At 39.8% G+C, this 21475-nt stretch overlaps 1 protein-coding gene across 5 annotated transcripts in view; it reads left to right on the top strand.

Annotated features, from left to right (window-relative positions):
* Positions 1-21475, top strand: part of DENND2B (DENN domain containing 2B) — a 176351-nt gene that overhangs the window by 5284 nt on the left and 149592 nt on the right. The window contains exons 1-2 of one of the 5 annotated variants that reach the window (XM_060105681.1): positions 15284-15356; positions 15604-15737. The exons of 2 other annotated variants lie outside the window; for them this stretch is intronic. The gene's annotated coding sequence lies outside the window, so the exon portion shown is untranslated. Of the gene's footprint in view, positions 1-15283; positions 15357-15460; positions 15738-21475 lie in introns of those variants that run through there. 2 more of the 5 variants (XM_060105685.1, XM_060105680.1) reach the window with 2 other exon arrangements.

Genomic DNA, 21475 nt, shown 5'->3' with positions numbered 1-21475 from the left:
GCCCTTCTCTCTCTCTCTCCTCCTTCTGGGGCTCCCCTTACACATATGTTAGTATGTGTTTATTTTTCTTCATCGTTTTTCCTTTCTTGTCTTTAGATTGGATAATCTCTATTGATATATCTTCAAGGTCACTAATTCTTTTTTTCTGCCATCTCAAATCTGCTGTTGAATCCCTTGGTGAATTTTCATTTCAGTTACCGTGCTTTTCAACTCTGGCATTTGTTTTGTTTTATAATCTCTATCTTTTGGTTTTTTTTTGTTTGTTTGTTTTTTCTTTTTTTTGCGGTATGCGGGCCTCTCACTGTTGTGGCCTCTCCTGTTGTGGAGCACAGGCTCCGGACGCACAGGCTCAGCAGCCATGGCTCACGGGCCCAGCCGCTCCGCGGCATGTGGGATCTTCCCGGACCGGGGCACGAATCCGTGTCCCCTGCATCGGCAGGCGGACTCTCAACTGCTGCGCCACCAGGGAAGCCCTATAATCTCTATCTTTTGATTGATATTCTCTATTGAGTTGTTGTCATACTTTAATTTAAAAACTTGCTTATTTTTTCAGTTCTTTGAACATATTTATAACAGCTGCCTTGAAATCTTTGTTAAGTCTAACATTTAGGCCCCCTCAGAGCCAGTTTCTATTAAGTGTGTCCTCTTTCTGTATATAGGCTTCCCCTTCCTATTTATTTGTATATCTCATAATTTTTTGTGGAAAACTGAACATTTTAGATCAGGGACCAACAAATGTTTTCTATAAAGGACCATACAGTAAATATTTTAGGCTTTGCAAGCTATGTGGTCTCTGTTGTAACTAACTCTGCTGTTGTAGTGGGAAAGCAGACATAGGCAATATGTAAATGAATGAGCATAGATGTCTTCCAAAAAAACCTTTATGTGAAAAAAAAAAAGGCAATGGGCCATAATTGGGCCATGGGCTATAGTTTGCTGACCTCTGTTTTAGATAATATGGCAACTCTCGATTCTGATCTTCCCCCTCACCAGGGGTTGTTGCTGCTACTGTTGTTTGTTGGCTGTTTGGTAACTTGCCTGGACTGTCTGTAGAGTTTGTTTCTCCTCAATGTGTGGCCACTGATGTGTCTCCTCAGTTTTTTTTTCTTTTAATTCTTGTTTTTATTTTTAAGGCTGACTTCCTAGGGATTGTCAGCATAGTTTAGTGGTCAGCTAATAATTGGTAACAGGTTGTACTTAAATATCTTGAGCCTAGTTTGGCTTTACCCTTTGCTGAGTATCTGTGTATGACTTGAGCAACACATTTAAAGTTCAGTCAAGTCTGCTGTGACTTTTATTTTCTGTGTATGCAAGGCCTCACATTCAGCCAGTGCATAACCTTGGACATGGGCACACCTTCCAGACCACCAAGGATATGTGAGAGCGTATCAAGGTCTACTACGACTGTTCCCTGGGTCTCACTTAAATTTCTGGCTGTTCTATTGCTTGCCCCAACCAGTGCTGCAGTCTCAGCCAGCTGTAATATTAATTTTCGGTGATCATTTACCACTTATCTTCTAAGATCATTTGTTTCCGACAATACTCTGGACACCAAATGGAGCCATCACCCTCCAAGCAGCAGAGCTGCTGGTTTTCATGGCTTGTCCTGTCCTGATAGAATCATCATGTTGGAGTTGGGGGTATGGAATAGGGCATGAGAACAGCCTCTGATGCCCCAGGTCCCTACATTTCTTAACAGAGGTTCGGTTGTTGTTGTTCTTTTAAATAATGCTTTTCAATTTGTTGTGTACCTCTGGCTAATTTCCCCCCCAAAATCTTGAAATGATTGTTTTGATAATTTTGTGTCATTTTAATGTGGCTTGTTGGATAGATGATTTGTCAATCTCCTCAGTCCATCATTCTGGAAGTGTTCACAATGTGGAGTTTTTTTTGTTTTTTGTTTTTTTTATGTTCTAGTCTTTTATTGGATGAATGTTGATAACAGTAATTTAAAGAATTGTAAGCCCTTTCTAAATACATTGAATAATGTTGATAACAGTAATTTAAAGAATTGTAAGCCTTTTCTAAATACATTGAGTAGACATTTACAGTTTGCTGTGAGGAGAAGAAGAAATGAATAAGAAAGTCATTGTTTTTGAGAGGTTTATAATCTAAGAGTGGAGATGCGTACTATGTAAACATGAGGACTGAGTAACCGTGATGTACAGTGGAACTTGATAAGTAGCATAGAACAATGTCTGGGGAGTTGAGAGTGGCAGAGGTAACTTCCAGTTTGGGGACCTTGAGAGGTACCTGCACCAGGCTGGAAATCTAGGTATGAGTCCAGAAAAAAAATGGGATCATGGAAAAAATCCTGTGAAAGGGAAATATTCTTTGCATTTGGGGCAAATGAAAAATACATACCAATGTGGAGTTTTAATGTCCTAAAACCTGACACAGTATATCTTCACAGACCCAGCTGCTTTTTAAAAATTAATATATTGATCTTCCTGTTCCCTTCCAATTTTATAACCCTCCTAACTTTTTAAAATATAACTCTTTTAACTCTCTTTTTTAAATTGTAGTTGATTTACAATGTTGTGTTAGTTTCAGATATACAGAAAAGTGATTCAGTTATACATACATATATATCTATTTTTTTGAGATTCTTTTCCCTTATAGATTATTAAAAAATATTAAGTATAGTTCCCTGTGCTATATAGTAGGTCCTTGTTGGTTATCTATTTTTAAAAAATATAGTCATTTATTTATTTGGTTGCACCAGCTCCTAGTTGTGGCAGGTGGGCTCCTTAGTCACGTCATGGGGGCTCCTTAGTTGTGGCATGAGAACTCTGAGTTGTGGCATGCATGTGGGATCTGGTTCCCTGACCAGGGATCGAACCTAGGCCCCCTGCATTGGAAGTGTGGAGTCTTATCCACTGTGCCACCAGGGAAGTCCCAGTTATCTATTTTATATGTAGTAGTGTGTTTATGTTAATCCCAAACTCCTAATAACTCTTAACTCTCTTAAGATTTACTTTTACATATTCTTTAGGATGAAATTTATGTTTATTCTTTCCATCAACATTTCTTTATTTGTTCTGTGGTCATTTATTAAGCCTCTGTTCTGTATTGATGTTTGGATGTATTTCCATTCCTGGAAGCTCTAACAAGTGGAGTAGGAAACCAAATTTCTAGGGTTAGTTTTATACCAGTCCTAGAGAAAACTTTACTTATATTTCCTGGTCTGTACTGAGTTTACCTAATTATAATTATAGGTATACCCTATTTTAAGAAATAATAGAAATAAATTAAGATTTTAAAGAAATAATAGGGTGACTATATCATTTTAAATATACTATTTACACTCAAATATTTGTATCTTTCAGTTTTGTGACTCTTTTTTCCAGTCACATACCATCCCCTTCACATTTTGTGGAGAGTGCATAAAATGGTGTACACACAAAGTTTTGTTTTGTTTTGTTTTTTTCCCATGAGGCCCAATAGTAACTAAGGTAAAGATGTTCTGTTTGGGAGGGAAGGAGCAGATTGGGAGGATATTGGAAGTAACGGCTGGTGGCTGTGGAATATGGAGAAGGACCTCATAGTTGCAGTGGCTCAAATTGTTATCTGAGGTGCCGTGACTACAGGATAAGGTAGGCAGGTAGAGAGGTATGCCACATTTCATATGACTTTGTTACTTGGGCCAGGGAAATTTTGCTCTGGGTTGTGGACTGGGTAAGATTCGGCATAAGATGAGTGGGGCATAGGATGCTTTCAGTGTGAGAAAAGGGGAAGAGAAGATAGGTGATGGGACTGTAGCAGAACAGAACAGGTAGGCTGGTGGAGAGAGGAGGTACAAAAAAGCTGACTAGGCTGTATACAAGGCAGGAGATTTCTCTAGCTGATAGTAGGTGTTCTGAGTCAACACCTAGATCCTCATCATGCTTTTTGCAGTTTAAGAAAGTGAGATGAGGTCAAAGGTTTATTTTAGTAGATATGAGAATAGGATTTTTGGATCCATTATCTGGTACATAGTGGGGACAGAAGGAAATGTACTAGAAAATATTTCAGACAAATAGGTTAGGTCTGGTCCTCTAACTTAATCTTTGATTTAATTTTTGTACTGACGTCTCACGAGATGGTAGTTAGCATCAGTGCCAGCACTTGTAAAATAAAATGTTAGAACAAAAATTAAGATAATGGATGTAAAATATTTTGAAAAATTGATTACTATATAAATGCCAGAAAATCTTATCATTGTATAATGCTAAAATATTTAGAGCTGCTGCTAAATGAAAACTTCTTGTAAGAGAAAGCTTCACCAAAATCATGATGAAAATTAATAGAAAGATAAGGTTTAATTTACCACCAAATTTCAACAACCATGTACTGAGTATACGCTTGTTGAGCAGTGAGGTCCCTGTGTGTTAAAAGTGCAGGACAGATCACTTGTTAGGGATTCTAAAGATACCATCATTTAAAAATCCTCTGTGCCCTTTTCTGCTTATTGTGTTCATGATGCTAGTTAGACTCAGTACATTTGCTTTGTAAGAAGTCAAAGAAGAAGATTTTTCCAAAAACAGATGATAGTCTGTTTATCTAGGCCCTCCAAAAGCATTTCCTGCCAGGCAGTTGACATGTAGCCTTGGCACAGTTTCAGGAAACTATTTGCTTCTGTTTACCCTTTCCAGATACAGCATCTCCTAGGAATTGAGATGAGGAATCTCCTTTAACTCTTTTAAATTTTAGAAGCATACTTTATATAACACTTTAGAATCTACTCTTTATACTAGCACAACGAGAATTCTTGTGCCTTTAAAAGAAAAATGCGTCTGTTTTAGTAATTCCCTGCTAGGAAAATCAAAGCCTTTAACTGAGTTAACCCAATAAAATGTACTTAGAATATTCCTTTCCCCTAAGATTGTTAAGATAAATCTCTTTCAGAAAACTCAATGCAATTATATCTGAATATGTAAAACTTATTAAATTATGGGACAAATGATAACATTTCCACAATCTTTCCTCACTAAGAAAAAGAACCCACCATTGAGTTTCTTCTGAATAATATGTTCTACTTAATTCATTTATAATATTTTTCTTTTTATGTAACATTTCAGAAATATTTTGTAAAGTGGGCTGTACTATATTTAAAATAAATTACTCAAAATTTTTATTCCTTTTAGGGAGCCAATTTGTTTCTAAATGTTCTTAATACTCATTTTACAGTTGGGAATGCAGGAGCATATTATATATAGCTTTATTATAACCTCAGAATACATGTTATTTTAATTAAGTATAAATATATCTTTGAGGGAATGTGATGGCAAATGTATTAATTTAAAGAGAGAAATTTGAGATACAGAAAGGTATAATTATGTGATGTACATACTACAGTTAAATGTGAGCAAATTTACGTCTTCTCTGTACACTGTTGTTAAATAAACTAATTATTACTTACCTCCTTTGTCCTGCCAGAGTGAGCTAGAAAGGATTCTAAAGTTCTAGCCAGCCCCAAACTATAGGCAACAATGGATGGGGAAGGAGGACAAGAAGCTGTGGTGAGACTGAAATAAGTGGCATGAGCATAGGTGGCAAGAGAACAAAGTTTGTGATCAGGCCTGGGCTAGGGATCCAGAGCCAGATAAGTGTTTGAGATTGGGCATATCCATGATCCAAGATCAGAACAAGGCCATGGATCAGAATCAGCCTCTGAATGGCAAGGCTCAGGGCAAGCAACAGATCAAAGACAAAGAGTATAAGAGGTTGACATACGAACACCAGTGGCATGGGTAGATGGGGAATAATGAGCACAGGTCCAGGGTCTGGAATCTCAAACTTAAGGTCTGCCATTAGACTCTGACCCCTTATACATCTGGGCAACATAGGTCTCTCACTTCCCACCCTCCTTTCTCTCTGTCATTTACAAGATTTCAGACTTAGTTGGAAGTCATGACCCTGCTTTCGCACACTGATACTGAAGGCTTAGGTGCTGAGATGAATGGCTCCCAGCTTTAAGGGAATCAGAAATCAACATAGCTTGCTGAGGTCCACAGAGTTCTGTCTTAGAGGCTGGAGTTGTCAGGGCAAAAAGATTGAGCAAACCTAGGGTCACCACTGGTACCACAAACAAAGAGTTATCTTGGTCTTGTGAATTGGTGGCTTTGGTCCCTTCCGTGACTTCTTAAATCTGTGTCTTGAAACCATATTGACTTCTGGACTGTGTGGCCCTATAACCATCTGATCACCGAGTGACTGCCTTAACCCGATACTGAGAATTTATACTACCTTGATTTTCAGGACTTCATATTCCAGAGGAAGTAAAGAATAGGAAATCCAGAATCAGGATGAAACAAGCAAAATGACTGAGACATCCATTCTATTAGTCAGGAAACTAGCATCACTGTTCTTTGTGGACTGAACTCATCCCCACCCTCACGGCATTGCCTGTCCTGGGTTAAGGCCTTAATAAATATTGGTTGAATATTGAATTATGGGGTCTGCAAGTGATGGAAGTAACTGAATGGGAGAAGGAGTGAGGGCATAACTCCTGACATAGGCACAGAGCCTGAATACAGCTTTCAGATGTGAGACAGATGGAACTGTATTGCTATATAGGCATGTCCTAGAAATGAACTAAGGCACAAAGAAATTATTGACCTATCTAAGGCTCTAGAACCATTCAGGGAAATTAACTGGAAATTAACTGTGTCTTTGTTCCTAGATTTTTGCAGTGCACACTAAACAAATGGGTTATAAAGATTCAAAACAGTGCTTAGGCCAGCAAAAAAAGTTTTTTTAATTAATGTAAAGTTTGAGTAAGTGAAGTTTTGAAGATGGTGGAATCTAATTGATAACTTCCTTACTCTTTAACCTGTAAATAATCTCCCTTTTCAAAGTGCTCATTATGTATAGTGGTGATTATGCAGAGAAAAAGCCTGTGATGAAAATGTGGTATAAAATTGTGTTCTTTGTTCAGCAAGTTAAAACAAGCTGGTCTGTAAGCAATTATTATCTTCATCAAAATTCCTAGCTCTAATGTTTTGGCTTCTTTGGCCCAGCCTTCTCAAACAATTGGATGTATTTAAAACACTTAGGAGATGTTTGTGCCTATATCTTAATGTAGCATCAGTTCAACAGGAAAAAGAAAAAAATGTAAGATTTGGCATTGTGGCATGGTTTTAAAAAGAAAAATCAAACCAAAACTAAACTAAACAAAAAGCCCTGAACGCTTAAATCCCTGCATACCGAATGAACATTCTTTATTCAGCTCTTAGTAGCAATATACAAATGTTAATGTGAGTAACCTTTCAATAACTTAGTATTTTAACAGAAACTCCCTAAACATTTATCATTCCATTTGTCAAGAAAATAGTTATTTTATTATACTGTTTATTTGAAATCACTAAACGTGTAAACTTGGTCATTTTAGGACTAGACATCTCCTCCTTGACTCTAACCTGTAGTCTAGAATTTCCCATAGAGTTTTTTTCAATTATAGGTGCCTAGACCCTACCTCTAGAGATTCTGGTTCAGAATATCTAGAGACACCCTGGACCAGAGCATTGCATTTTGAAAAGCTCCTCAGATGATTTTTTCCCCAGAGGACAAATATTTTATTCTTTACAGAAATATAAAGAAATTAGAAGATGACTATAGTTCTCCTCAGGTGATTTCTGATGTGCACCAGAGGTTGAGGACTGCTTTTGTTCATACTTTACTCAGCACATTGCATCCAGAATTATTTTCCTCAAGTGCACATCATGTCACTTTTCTCCTCAAAAATATTGTCTCTCTACGCCCTTCAGAATAAGATTAAAATTTCTTAATATTGTTCTTGTGGTCTTCCTGGATCTGACCCTATATTAGTCAGAGTAGGATTAGTTTACACTGCAGTAACAACCCCTAAAATTTCAGTGACTTAAGATAGCAAAAACATATTTCTTACTCATACGACATGTCCAGCGTGGGCCAATAGGGAGGCCCTCATTTATTCAGGGACACAGTCTTCTCCATTGTCTCACAGGGCTTTGCAGGGAAGAGAGGCATGGCATCTTTTACCCATTCTTCAGTACTTTGGCCAGGAAGTGACATGTGTTGCTTCTGCTCACAGCCTGTTTGCTAAAACAGCCCCATGGGGCTTCCCTGGTGGCGCAGTGGTTGAGAGTCCACCTGCCGATTCAGGGGACATGGGTTCGTGCCCCGGTCCGGGAAGATCCCACATGCCGCGAAGCGGCTGGGCCCGTGATCCATGGCCGCTGAGCCTGCGCGTCGGGAGCCTGTGCTCCGCAACGGGAGAGGCCACAACAGTGAGAGGCCCGCGTACCGCAAAAAAAAACCAACAGCCCCATGGTCCTGCCTAACTGTAGGGTGACTGGATGATATAAACTTCTGGGGACTGGGAAGAATATTAGTAAGCACTGGTAGTATGTACCACCGACCTTTAATCTACCATTAAAAAAAATTGAGGTGGAATTCATAGAACATAAAAGTTAATCATTTTAAAATGTGCAATTCAGTGGCATTAATTACATTCACAGTGTTGTGCAACCATTGCTTCTGTCTAGTTCCAAAACATTTTCATCACCCCCAAAGGCATTCCTTATACCCATTTCTCCCTCACTCTGGCCCCCGGCAACCACTAGTTTTCTTTCTGTCTCTATACATTTACCTGTTTTGGATAGTTCAGAGAAATCATACAATATAGTGACCTTTGTGTCTGGCTTCTTTCACTTATATGGTGTTTTGAATGTTCATCCACATTGTAGCATGTATTAATACCTCATTCCTTTCTGTGGCCAAATAATATTCCATTATATGAATATACTACATTTTGTTTGTCCATTCATCTGTTGATGGACAGTTGGGTTATTTCTACCTTTTGGTTACTGTGAATAGTGCTGCTGTGAACATTCGTGTACCAGTATTGATTTGAGCATCTGTTTTTAATCTTTGGGGTATATACCTAGGAGTGGAATTGCTGGGTCATATGGTAATTCTGTGTTTAACTTTCTGAGGAACTGCCAAACTGTTTTCCACTGAATCTACATTTTTAGTCTGTGTTACTGTAGTCAAATGAGGTCCGATCATTGTTCCTAAAGCTACTATTTCACAGCTCAGGCAATTTCTTTGGTTTTGAATTATCTCCCCTTCTTTTCTATTTATTGAAATGGAAATTCTAACAATCATTTAAGGTTCAGTTCCAGCCCTCTCTCCCTCATTTCTCAGTAAGAATCTCTACTACTTCTGCAAATTTCTATATTTCCTCCTCATTGTCTCTTTTATACCACTTATTTTACTCTGACTAGTTGTTTATATATATTTACCTTCCTTACTAGATTATAAACTTGCTTGTACAATTTATTTCTCTTTTATTCCCCGTGATCAAAATCAGTTTATTGCAGATGTTTAATAAACACTTGTTGAGTGAATAAATAGCTATATTTATATAATCATTTTTTTCTTATTTATTATAGGTTCTATTTTTGGAAGTAATATGGACTAGAAGATATTACATTCTTATAATTCTTATTTCGGGGATGCTTGTTGGGCAAAGTTCAGTGAACTTAGTGACAAGGGCAAGTCACTCTTTAATGTAGAGAGATTTCTTAGATATAAGGCTGACTAAGCCAGCCTTTCTGAGCCTGTTCTTGTCTCTAATCCATCTAATGAGCACCTGGCATCTCATCTTATTCTCTGTCAGGTCCAGCCCACCCAGCATCATCAGTCAAGCTATCCTAATACTTTCTTTAAATAAATACTAAACAGCCTAGTATTTGGAATAAAACCCCAAACAACATTATAGAATAAGAAAAGAAATGAACTTAGGTCTGACTGAACCTTTTTGTAAGCTGATTATAGAAAAAGCACCTTACTCTTAGGTACTATATCTTTCATGTACTTTGGAAGGGGAGAGTGAAAGGCACTATTCAGGCAAGGAAATAGATTCTACTATGAAAAAGTAGATAAGTGAAGTAGTTCAGTTCCATTATCCCTTAAATACTTTAACAAACTAATAACTTATTTGTAATTTTATGTTAAAATCCCAGTTAAAACACTTAAGAAAGTAATAATCACTGAAATCCAAAGGAGATTTACTATCTTGACAATATTAATTTATACCTTAAAGGATAGGTTCTTAAGATCTTTATTAATAACTCCAAACATATGTTAATTATATCTACCAGGAATACTGTTAATTTTCCCCCTTAAATTCTGTGTAGATATAAATAAAATCTTTATTTTATCCTAATAGAAAATTTTCAGGTTGTGAGAGAAAAATATCTACTGTCTTTGTATATGTATATGCCAGAAATTTCTTACAGATTTTCATTGTCAGTCAGTCAACAGAAGGAACTATTTATTGGAGGGATTGTTTGAGAAAAACATAAAATCAGGAGGTTATTTACAAACAGATGTGGTATTTTTAAACCATATCTGTACGTTAACCAACATTGCTTGCTGAAGCTATTTTGTAGTCTGGAATTGTGCATAGTAATATTCACAAGCAAACTGAAAGTTGAATTCTGCTTATCCTACCAATACACTGGGGTAGAACTTGAACCCTTAGCCTTGCTGTAGAATGGTGATTTTTACCTTTTTTGAGATTATGAACCTCTTTGAAAATCTGTTACAGTATATGGACCTCTCCTCTCAAAAATGTATTATGCACACATAAATAATTTTGCATTCCCTTTGAACATTTCTGAAAAAATATACAAGAAACTCCAGTGATTGCCTGAAGAGAGAGGAACTGGAGGTCAAGAGTGAGAAGGAAGACTTTTTAATATATTCTTTTATACTGTTTTTGAAGTTTTTAAACCAGGTATATATCTTACCTATATATGTATATATATATATATATTTTAATGTGTTTTCTTAAGTCACAATGTTAAAAATGTTTGTACACAATTTTGGGTTCTGTGATTCTTTCCCCCTACAATCAATTCCTCAATTTTAAAATCTTCTTAAACTTTTGTAAACAGTGTATAGTAGGAATAATTTTTTAAAGCATTCAGTTTAAGGATTTTTTTTTTTTCAAAGTTAGGCTGTAAAGGTAACTGTGCTCCAGTATGTTGCTTACTGTGAAGGAAAGAACTATATTCCGTTTCAATTCATATAATATCTTGCTGATTCCTTTCGGAAAGCCTGTATGAATGTGTGGTGATAGAGGGGCTTTCTTCTAAGGGAAAATTGCCATACATAGAACTGACAAAGATCTTAGAATTAGTTTAGTCTAGTGTTTCTTAAATTTGGAGATGCTAATTCTGTAGATCTGGGACTGGAGCCAGAATCTGTATTTCTGACAAGCTTCTTACGTGATTCTGAAGGGTTAGGAGATGTAGGAATTAGTAATCTAGTACACACTATTATGCTTTACTGACTGCAAAAACTAGTTGCGAGGATTCATACTACTGACTTAGTTAACATCTGTGTGAATATAAGTAAGCCCCATTCGCCTTTTGAGGGGCTTGGAAAAGAGGAAAGTAAAAAGCCAAAGGGAGTGACAAGGTCATCCCTTTGCACTCTTGATAGCTATTTTTGAGGTGTGCTGGGCCCCTGGAGATTACAGATCAGAGGTTGTTTTATGTCAAAACTGGCCCAAAGTCTTAAAGCTTATGGAAAAACTCCAAGGGTAAATATGGGGTGCTTTAGAAATGAGGCTCTACTTAAATTTAGGGAGAATGGAAAGCAGGATTGGATTAAATAGTACTTGTTGAGGTTATGGATTAGTGATTAGTAATTATTTTCTTTAAAAACTGTTTTAGGATGATTTCAGTCTTTAGTATTTAAGTTTAGCTGTTTCAACAAAACATACTATTTTTATTAAAACAAAAATTTTTGAAAAAAGGAAGTGATATGTGGAAAAGGATGACCTAGAAAACTTAAAGGTCATCTGGGCCGACCATCTTTTCCAGTTGCCTGCCTTAGAGAAACCTGGTTATTTGGATCATGTGGCATAAATAAGCCACCATTGCCCTTTTAATGACCACATATAATATTATAGGCAGAGCACCTAGGAGGAAATAAGTGCTTCATGAGTACTAGACCTGTACACCTGAAAGACTTCCTTGAAAATCTTAAGCCCTTTGTTCCTCAAAGAAAAAAAAAAAATGCCAAAGCAAAATCCAGGAACCAGAAAACCCAAACTACTCACCACGCTCAAGTGCAGGGTTTAAAATAGCAAAAGGAAGTAAAGCCCATCTCTGTGACATCAAGTGCTATTTTGGTATATAGCAAAATAGTTGAATTATAAGTCCTTCAAAGTTAAAATATTAAACAGACCCTTAGCTATAAGATGTGTTGCCAGGCATCTGTATGGAATATAACCATGTAATCAGAGTGTATTGTACTTCTCCACACAAAGAGAACCAAAGCTACTGCTTCTAAAGATTAGGAAACTTTCATTAGACTGACAGAAGACAGTACAGAGGAAATGGCTTGGGGGTGGAGGAGATGTATGAGAGAGGATGAAAGGAACAGCATTCATACTATCCAAATTAGAGCCAGGATGTTTATGCTCAAATCTTGTCTTGGCTCTGTGTTGAGGGGACTGAATAATGGGGACATGGGAAAGTGTATCTCTGAGGTCCCTAAATTAGGCACAAAATACACCAAATTCTTCTTACAAACGCTTCTTATTTGCAGCAGTCTCTGCACATTTCTGAATATATATTGTGATTAAAATCCAAACCCAGCTAACGCTAATTATTCCTTCCTCTCTTTTTGTTGCTGGTATCCTTTCTAAAGATGTTATTTCATTCTGTTGTTTACAAGTCACATGCCTCTACCGGATTATAACCTTATGAGGAGTGTTTTTGTTTCTCTTTCATTTATTCAAATAGTATATATTTATTGTGCACCTCTTTCATGCTGGGCACTGTGTTAGGCACATAGGCTACAGTTTTTAGCAAGATAGGCCTAGTCCTTGTCCTCATAGAGCTTATACCTCCCTTAGCACCTTATATATAGTTGGCTTTTTTTGTCAAGTGATGTGGACATTAGGTTAATGCAAATCACTAAATTAATACCATTTACAATAGCATTAAAAACATTTCAGGGCCTCCCTGGTGGCGCAAGTGGTTGAGAGTCCGCCTGCCGATGCAGGGGATACGGGTTCGTGCCCCGGTCTGGGAGGATCCCATATGCCGCGGAGCGGCTGGGCCCGTGAGCCATGGCCGCTGAGCCTGCGCGTCCGGAGCCTGCGCGTCCGGAGCCTGTGCTCCGCAACGGGGGAGGCCACAACAGTGAGAGGCCCGCATACCGAAAAAAAAAAAAAAAAAAAAAAAAAAAACATTTCAGATGTCAGTGTCTCTAATAAATCTTTGGCTAGTATTAAGATGAACTAATACTGACATCAGTGGAGTTTAGACTCAAAACTATATTTAGAAAAGCTAAGGGATGTTACTTTTCTTTCTGAAAGAGAATATCTAATGAAGGTTTTTCTTAGGAATTAAAAAAGTTTGATGCATAATTTGCAAAGCATTGGCAAACAAAAAGAACAACTATTTGTATGTCATTATTGCTCTCTTACTTTAGCACAGCAGTAGCTGCCAGAGATGAAAACAGTTACTGTCCTGGGTCTGAAGAGAGAACATCTTGATGCTTTCCAGTGAGTTGGCTTTCTTCACAGGTGTCACGCACAAGAAGAACAAGACTTTAATAGAAGTTTTAATAGTTTTGGAAGTGGGAAACTTAAGAACCTCTGTACAGAGCTTGGGAGCTGCAGGTGGAATTTGCCTGGAGCATTGTTAAATTTTGTGGCTTGTGTTCCCTGAGGATTCTTCTACATGACTTCTCTTGTTGCTTGTGGAGGGTAGAACCACCCTAATTTGAGATTGGAGAAGACTGAAGAAGGCTCAGTCCATCCAGATAGCCCAAGTCTCCTGAAGGGTTCAAGCATGTCAGTGAACTTTTGGAGTTTGGAGTAAAGCTTGTTTTGATTTGCCTAGTTTCAAGTTTTCTCCTGTGTTTTCCAGTAGAGAAATGAAAATCTTGGGTTTTCCTTATGTAGAACCAATTCACTTTACCAAAGACGGACATATTTTTCACACATAGACAACTATGTAAGGCCTTCTGCTAGAAAGGCCAAACATATGCTCTGGCACCAATTTTATTGAGATAAAGCATTAATACTAGTAATTCATGTTAATATCCTTTTTTGGCAAAGGAACAATAGACTATCAGTTTGGTTCTTGCCCCTTTTCCTGTTGGATCAAGAACAAGTTAAATTATCTTCAAGATGTATCAATATCTTAAACTCCCTATTTTTCCCCCCATTATTTTTGATGCTTGCCCTGCAGCTGAGTAAGTACTTCTTTAGGGTATGTGACAGTTGAATTGGCTTGGGCTTTGGAAACATGTGTTGGCCTTAGAGCCTGTTTATGGTCATTCTTTTTTTAAAAAAAGAAATTTTATTTATTTATTTAATATATTTATTTATTTATTTATTTATTTTTGGCAGTGCAGGCTTTCTCTAGCTGTGGCAAGTGGGGGTTACTCTTCGTTGTGGTGTGCAGACTTCTCATTGTGGTGGCTTCTCTTGTTGAGGAGCACGGGGTCTAGGGTGCGCAGGCTTCAGTAGTTGTAGCACACGGGCTCCGTAGTTGTGGCTTGCGGGCTCTAGAGCGCAGGCTCAGTAGTTGTGGTGCACGGGCTTAGTTGCTCTGCGGCATGTGGGATCTTCCCGAACCAGGTATGGTCATTCATATACGTTTGCTCCTACAAAATGTAACTAGGTTTGTGAAAGTCAATTTTATGCATTTCAGCATTAAGTTCTATTTATAGTGATTTATGGGATGAGAAATTGGGCTATATGGCTTCCTAACATCCCACCAAGTATGTATGGGTTTCGATTTTAAGTGATTTTCATTATTCTTTTCCAAGTGGATAGTCATACTGAGTTAACAATTTCTTTAAGAATTCCACTAATAAATCACAGATTCTCACTGCTAGTATTACATTGCTTTTTCTTTAATGACACCCTTTTCCAGTTTTTGGTTTTGCAAGCTAATGGAGTATTTAAAACAAATTCTCAGAATGCCCTTAGAACTTTCGGTTCAGACCAGACGCCTTGGAACCCTAGTGCTTTCAGAGTTCTTCCGCTACTCCTGCACTACCAAATGTAACTTCTTTTAGCGTCTTTTTGGGTTTTGCAGGCCTCCCCCAGCCTAGCGCTGGGAGAGCGGAGAGAGCTCATCGGTTAGTTTGAAGGCAGGCGGGCTGTACAGGCAGCTTTTCCCAGACTCTCCCAGCTCCGGCTTTTCATGCATACCAGCAGAGACGCTTTTTTCCTCCAGTGATTGAAACCATCTGGACTGCAGGGGGGTCACGTGTGTATGAGAAAATGACATAAAGTTTCAGACCCCCTTGTGCTTTGCTCCAGACCCAGACAATTCTTGGTCGGATGGTCCGAGGTGAGGGCCAGTCCAGTTTGAGGACCAACTCCTCACCCTGCCCCCGAGCCCCGTCTTCCCATCCCCAGCGCCCTCCCTTCCCCCTTTGCGCACTCTCGGCGCGGTTTTCTTGTTCCCTCCTGAGCCTCCGAGCACACCCCCTCCGCCAGGCTCCAGCAGCCCACCCTTTCTGTCTCGGGTGGAGGCACACCTCCTCCACGCCCCCCTCCACTCAAATCTGTGCTCCCTCCCTTCTCTCTCCCTCCAGCGCGGCCGCAGCCCTGGGCGCGGATGCCCGCCCGCCGACCGCCCTCTCTGCCGGAGCGGCTCCTCCTCCGGGCTGCGCGGCTGCAGTCAAGCCCCCATCCGTGCGAGCGCCCAGCCTGGCTGGGGAGCGCAGAGGTAAGTGCGTCCGGGCCGCCGCCCCGGCTTTCCCTGCCCGTCTTCTCGCCGGGAGGTTGCTTGCTTGCCCGCCCCAGTGCCCTTGCTCCAGGCCGGGTGGCGGACAGGAGGGCCACCGGTTCCGGCTCTGCCTCTGCCGCGCCCTGCCCTGCCGCTGCAGTCCTAGCCCTTTTCCCGCTATTCACCACTCCTCGCCCCGGAGGTGTTCCAGCCCTGGGGGTGTTTGCGTTCGGGGGCCTCTGAAGGCGCAGACGAGCTGGGCTGTTGGGGGCTGCCCTCCGGACGCTCGTGGCTAGCCCTACTTCCCGGCTCCGCTGGGGCGCGCAGTTAGGGGTGGGGAACATGGGGCCGAGGGTCTGGGGAAGTGCAGAGCTGTGGTGTGCGACGAGGAGCCCGAAGTCCGAGCGGTCCTGGGAGTGGGCTCTGTGCGAGCCCCTGGACGCGCCCGGGCTGCTCTGCAGCTCTTACCTGGAGCTGTGGTAGTTTGTGTGCAGGCTCCTTCAAGAATACACACACACAACTCAAACAAAGGAAAATGAACTTCGCACTCTATTACTTTGATTACCTTTCCTTTCTCGCCCTTGTTCTGAAGTGCACTAAGTATTAAAAGAGTATTTTTAAGTGACCCAAGACTAATGGACCACACTTCAGCCAACGTTTATGCCACCTTATTAAAGAATTCAGTAGTTTGTAGAGTTCAAGAGACTGAACGTTTTCAAGTGTTTCTAAAGAGAGATTATTGCATTTTCCTGTGGTCTTTATGAGAATGTGGTTTATAATTACTTGAACCTGAGTAAAACAACTTAACTAAGTGAGAGAACTGGCCTTAATGCTGCCTTAGTCCAGCTCTTGCTTTTATCCCCATGCAGGTGTTTCTGCTGTTTGGACCACAGGGTCTTGGGAATGGTGAAGGGGTCATTATCCCATCTCCAGGGCTGTTTTGAGCCATCCCTTATGTGCACATACGTCAATTGGCCATCTTAGGACAGGCCACAAGGTTAAAACCCTAGTGACTGTATTACTGTTTGTTTTTTCTTTTCTCCAAGTAATATTTTCAGAAAGTGAATCCCTTCACTGATGAGATTTTTCAGAAATAGGGGTTTCTAACGGATCAGAAATAGTCTAGGTTCCAGAAAGCTAATCAAAGGTAGAGACCAGATTGCTCTTAATGTCTCCCATGCCGAATTAAGGGCAGCACAAAGCAAGGGCTCAAAAAGAACCTGTTGAATGCATGGAGTGAATTAAAGCTTCTTGGACTCTGCCAGCTTGGCTGAGAGTCCCCCTGTGACTTCATAGATTAAGGCTTCATTTTCATTTACCCAATAAATATTACCCTTGGAAAAACTCCCCAAGATATGGGTGAGATTTGGTCAAGTGTATGTGGGAAGTGGTATTATCCCCTAATTGGGCCAGAAGGGCAACATTATTGGTAGACAACCTCGAGGCAACTGAATCTTCAAAGTATTTTTCATTGAACACTTAAATTGTTATTGGCTTGACAATTGATAAAAACTTTGCTCTTGGGTTGGTGGACTCACCGGGGAAAGAGGAGTGACACATAAGAGAACAATAAAAATTTTAGATCCATTGGCTTAGACTATAAGAATTATAGAAGCTCAGAGGAGAAAATGATTATAAGCCAGGGTAGTTTCATAGAAGAGAAAAGATTTCAATTAGGCATTGAAACAAAGCATGGTTCTGAAATTAGTGGAAAGTTGATGGGGAGAATTTTCAAGAGAAGAGAGAGTAGACCTTTTGGATTGGAGCTAGGGAAAGAAGTGATGCTTACTGAGCATCTACTCTGTGCCATATGCCATGTTCTCTCTTCCATCTTCTAGTGCTATGAAGTAGGTATTGCTGTTCTTGTTTTAAAGAGAGGTGATCAAAAAGATAAGTAACCTGTTCAAGATCACACAAATAGTAAGAGGTAGAGCTGGAATTCCAGCTCCCTGAGGTCTGATTCTAAAGCTTGTGCTTCCCCAGCTGCCTTCCACAATGGCAAGGCAGGTTCAGTTGAAGCAGACTGGTCAGCTTGAATTCTGGCTCAGGAGCTGGAACTTTATCCTGTAACACTGTCTAGCTTTTAAAGAGTTTTGAGAAAAGAAGTGATAGGCAGTGTTTTTAGATTAATGTGACATCTGTGTACAGGAATGTGACACGCTCATCTTAGGTAAAGTGCAAGATGTAGTTCTTAATTAGCAGGTTAAAGAAAGTAGTGTAGTCAGGATATCTGGGTGTGTAAATTCCTGCCCCATTTCCCATATCCTTCGATGGCTTTGTTCACTAGGTAAGAATGGGTTGCACAGACCACAGGGCTGCCAGGGATCAGAGAAGAGCTGGGTCTGAGCAGGTGAGCGTTGACATGGAATGTGTATGCGGAGCAGCACGACTGCCGGTTTGTCATTTATGTTCCCCATGTGTTTCTCCATGCTTTGGTTAAAAATTTTTTTCTTTCCTGACTACCCTGGGTTGTAGATCAATGTTGTAATTTGTTTAAGAGCCTTTCCTAAGTGGCAAAGTTGAGCTCCCAAACTAGGGCCTCTGCCCTAAAGATGTTGTTTACGTTGAGATGCCCTTTTCCCCCAACATTCAGTTGCTTCTTGTAAATGCTGAATTTTAAAACTTGGCACTAGCAAGGTAAAAATGAATTGAGATTACCTTTCTTATTAATTAGACCAATTAAGAGAAAACGTACATTTATTTCACTTTTTGTTATGGAGGAGCAATAGGATGCCTTGGGGTAGTTACTGTGTGGGAATTTAGAAGGGATAGGAAAGCCAGGATTTAGAGATGTGCAAAGCTCTTTCTACCTGGCCACATTTCTTACCAATTAATTGTGTTGTTCATGTGTACAGCTAGGGAGCTTACAGGGCCATTGACTATCCAAGTGTATAGGCAGGCCCTCTGATTCTCTGCAGATAATGGGCTCAGGAAGGGCAGCAGTGGGTGGAGCCATTTTGTTGGAATTGTCTCCCACTTTGAATGAATACAATCTATTTTTATTTATATTTATTTATTTATTTATTTATTTATTTATTTATTTATTTATTTATTTATTTGCGGTACGCGGGCCGCTCACTGTTGCGGCTTCTCCCGCTGTGGAGCACAGGCTCCATACGTGCAGGCTCAGCGGCCATGGCTCACAGGCCCAGCCGCTCCGCGGCATGTGGGATCCTCCCAGACCAGGGCACGAACCCGTGTCCCCTGCATCGGCAGGCGGACTCCCAACCACTGTGCTGCCAGGGAAGCCCCCAATGAATACAATCTAGATTTCTTGCTCGTCCTTGTGCAACCTCTAGGCCTTTTCCTCCTCTGAATGTGTCGGTGCTCTGAAGACTTGGTTCTTAGGCCAAGGAATATCATGTAACAGGAGGCTGCACAAAAAAGGGCAGCTGACAGAGAAATCAAGTTTGTCAACTAAAGAAGTTTTAACTGTTAGAGTCAACCATGTTCTTTTGTAAAATAAAAAAATGCCAAGCCAAAATTTGATCTCAGTTCTCCAAATCCATTTTTACCTTTAGGAGCCTCTAACTGGAGAGCTTGCCCTTTTGAATGAGGCTTTGGTGTGTGAAATTCTCACCAGCACCTCTAAATGTGTCAGGACATGACTCAGTTTGGGTTTTGGACCTCTGAGGAATGTGACCTCTTGGTGTAGGGGATTTAGAGTCCAAAGATATGGGTTAAGGTTCCAGCTTTGCCATTTATTTAGAAGTGTCTGGAATTCGATGTTGGAGGGATTTGTTAGCTCAGTTTATCTGTTTCTTCTAGATCAGGGTAGTCTCCCAGGATGAACTGTAGTTCATGCCCTGATAAGTCCCTTGGTTCCTTCTCCCGTTTTGTATCTTGTATCACCTGAAAGCCATTTTGTTTTATCTGTAGCCTGTGGTTACAGATGAGAAAGGAAAACCATCTAGGATTCTCTCCAGAGAATGGCAGATCTCATTGTTAGTTTACTGGTGATCTTTTGGTGTGGATTTCTGTGAGAATGCTCTTGAGGTTAGTTTTGAGAGTTGGGGTCTCAGAAAGAGACTTTGGCAGTGCTCTTGTTTAAATGTCAGAGATGTTTGGTTGCATTTTTGGCTCAATGCTTACACAGTTGTTAATGTTTTTATATTTCGTAAGCATCTGTCATTTTTATAATTTATTAAAGGAGTGATTTAGATTTTCTAAGATAGCTAAAAGCTTAGAAAAATAGGACTAGAATATCCTTTTGATACTCAGATGTAATCTCCTAGTATAGTAGAACCACTTGACTATTTTAACCCACTCCACCTCCAAATATCCTTAACTCTCCACCTCCAAATATCCTTAAATTTTTCTCAAGAGATTTGCTCTCTCTCAAGAGACTTCACAACCTCTCCAGGAAATGTTTTCTGAGCTTTCCAGACTGATGATCACAGATTATCTCCTTGTCGTTAGCCTGAGTTTTCTTTTAGTGTTTCTTACTTTTACTGTTTTTCCATCCCTCTTCAATGCATAGTTGTTCACAGAGTGGACAAATTGTCTTTCCTGGACCCTAATGTCAGCTACCAAAAGTGCAGATTGTTCCTTCTGTACCCATCCTTCCCTTCTCTTTCTCTGGCTGAACAAGCTGAGCTTTCTCTGTTTAAGTCTTGCTTTTTAGACCTATGATTATACTTGTTGTTTTGTGTGTTGTTTTATGCAGGAAGTCAATATCAGATATGTTGGCAATTAGAGCTTTCAGATTGAAGGGAGCCTTTTGGAAATAAAATGTGCTTTTTTTCTCCCCTATCAGCATGAGTAATTGTGGAACATATGTAAACTCTGGAGATGATCTTTTTTAAAAAAAATTATCACCAAAAGAATTTTGCCCAAGTCCTTTAAGGACTTAAAAAGACTCCAGCCTTTGCAAGATTGCACTAAAAGTAACAGACTAACCCAATTAAGGCCTTTCTAGAAGTGTGGGAATCATTTGTTCAAACCGGAATTTAGGACCCCCAAGCAAATATGATAGAAATAATCTGCTTAACCCTTTATTAATAGCATAAGAAAGAAAACCCTGTTTAATGGACCTCTTGTGATCAAGGGCCATAGTGATTAGAACATGCTGAGTGTCCTGATTGTCAGTGTTCTGGAAACTGCTTTGAGTGGACAAGTATCAATGTTGGTGGCTTTTTGTCTTTCTTTGACATGAAGTTGGGATCTTGGTGTTAATTTAGCTAAGGACAAGTTTGAATATAGATATTTGTAGATTTTTTTTCCCCTTCTCCCTACTCTTCCCTTTCTCGAAGGCTAAAGTGGAGTATATATAGCCTCTAGTGAAGAGTCAGTGTCTTGGGACATTTTGTCAGACACTGGTCTTCAAGGAAGCACTCTATATTGCTACCATTTGTACACTCTGGTGTTCAACTAACGTTATTGAATATCTGCTATGGACAAAGCACTGGCTAGTGCTTTCAAGCATCTGTTTGTTCTCTTATTGCTTTTCTTCAGTGAACATGCTTAATATTAGGTGATTAGTGGGTAGAGTTGAGAAGTTAGATGGGAAGTAATTTTTGGATACCCCCGATTGGATTACTGCTATGGGGAAGTGGCTGTTTGTACATCACTCTGGCCTCTGCTCTAGATGCTGAGATGACCCCTGATAAAGAGGCTCAGCATGTGGGCATGTATTTTCTAGTGAGTGAACAGGGTGCCGTCAGTTATTTTTGCTATTAGTCATGTTAGGTTACATATACTGGTGCCAGGAACTCCACTTAGTGTAATATCTCCTGCCT

This window comes from Mesoplodon densirostris, chromosome 7 (assembly GCF_025265405.1).
Source record: "Mesoplodon densirostris isolate mMesDen1 chromosome 7, mMesDen1 primary haplotype, whole genome shotgun sequence".
NCBI lineage: Eukaryota > Metazoa > Chordata > Mammalia > Artiodactyla > Ziphiidae > Mesoplodon > Mesoplodon densirostris.
This window is presented reverse-complemented; position numbering and strand designations above follow the sequence as displayed.